The sequence below is a fragment of the Microtus ochrogaster genome, linkage group LG10 (assembly GCF_000317375.1).
Source record: "Microtus ochrogaster isolate Prairie Vole_2 linkage group LG10, MicOch1.0, whole genome shotgun sequence".
Taxonomy (NCBI): domain Eukaryota; kingdom Metazoa; phylum Chordata; class Mammalia; order Rodentia; family Cricetidae; genus Microtus; species Microtus ochrogaster.
The window spans coordinates 3087934-3089593 of record NC_022035.1 but is presented as its reverse complement, the minus strand read 5'-3'; positions in this window follow the sequence as shown (position 1 = coordinate 3089593).

Genomic DNA, 1660 nt, shown 5'->3' with positions numbered 1-1660 from the left:
ATTCGTGCCATTTGGACAATAGCCATCAGATCTGTATGTATTTATGCTCCAGGTGGTAGCCTTGGAATTTGCTTATGTATTATGAGACTTGCTAGCCGTCACAGCATAAAGTAGGCAAGGTGCTATCCTTAGTGAATCCCAAAATGGAAGTCAGGAGGCCCAGGAACTTCAGGCTATTCATCAGAACTACAGAGTACAACTCCAAAATGAAAGAACTTGACACAGGGTCATAGCAATTGGATCATCAAGAGCAATATCACCAGAGTGGTTAAGGCAGAAATTGCCCTTCATTGAGTAAGCTCGTGGGAAAAATTTTTAGGCCATGGTGAGCAATTTGTGGTTACACTGAGTTCTTCAGTGCAGTTAGAAGTGGGGGGAAGCCCAAGAAGTACCCCTTCCTTTTCTCTTGAGAATTCCTGCACATCAGTTAGAGAGTATGTTGCATACAGACTTGGGGATCACCACACCCTGTATGTCTCCATCACCAAATAAACCCATGACCAGCTGTTTGCATAACAGCCCTAGATTCCTTCTGGATCAAGGGTCCAGTGTTCGTGTCACTTGTCTGAGTCCAATTAGGGAAAAGTTAGCTCTCATTAGTTTAAAGAACTGAGCCTATAATTCGTGATCCTAGAGAAGCTAAATAAGAAGGTGAACCCAAAGAAAAACATAAAGTTATCCTCCTGGATATTGGAAGTAGACAAGATTGCCAGACAAAAATTGGGAACTTGGGAGTGGGGTGAGATGGGGGTAAGGGGAGAGAAAAGTGAGAAGGGGAGGATGGGGAGAGCTTGGGGAAATGGGATGGTTGGGATAAAGGAAGGGTGGATATGGGAGCAGGGAAGTATATATCTTAATTAAGGGAGCCATTTTAGGGTTGGCAAGAGACTTGACTCTAGAGGGGCTCCCAGGTGTCCAGGGAGATGTCCCCAGTTAGTTCCTTGGGCAGCTGAGGAGAGGGAGCCTGAAATGGCCCGATCCTATAGCCATACTGATGAATATCTTGCATATCACCATAGAACCTTCATCTGGCAATGGATGGAGATAGAGACAGAGACCCACATTGGAGAATCGGACTGTGCTTCCAAGATCCAAATGAGGAGCAGAAGGAGGGAGAACATGAGCAAGGAAGTCAGGACCACGAGGGATGCACCCACCCGCTGAGACAGTGGGGCTGATCTATTGGGAGCTCACCAAGGCCAGCTGGACTGGGACTGATGGAGCATGGGATCAAACTGAACTCTCTGAACATGGCGGACAATGAGGGCTGATGAAAAGCCAAGGACAATGGCACTGGGTTTTGATCCTATTTCATGTACTGGCTTTGTGGGAGCCTAGCCTGTTGGGATGCTCATTTTCCTAGACCTGGATGGAGGGGGGAGGACCTTGGACTTCCACAGGGCAGGGAACCCTGACTGCTCTTTGGACTGGAGAGGGAGGAGGAGAGGAGTGGGGGGAGGGGGAGGGAAATGGGAGGCGGGGAGGAGGCGGAAATTTTTAATTAAAAAAAAAAAGGAAATGTGGTTAGTGAACCAAGGTCACAAGACGGAGACTTCAGACCTGAGGCGGGTGGAGACTGCTTTACACAGTGCCTGTCAGGGCAGTGGGTTTGGACACATCACACTAGAGCCCATGGCTCAAGCTGCAGTCTACCTACCAC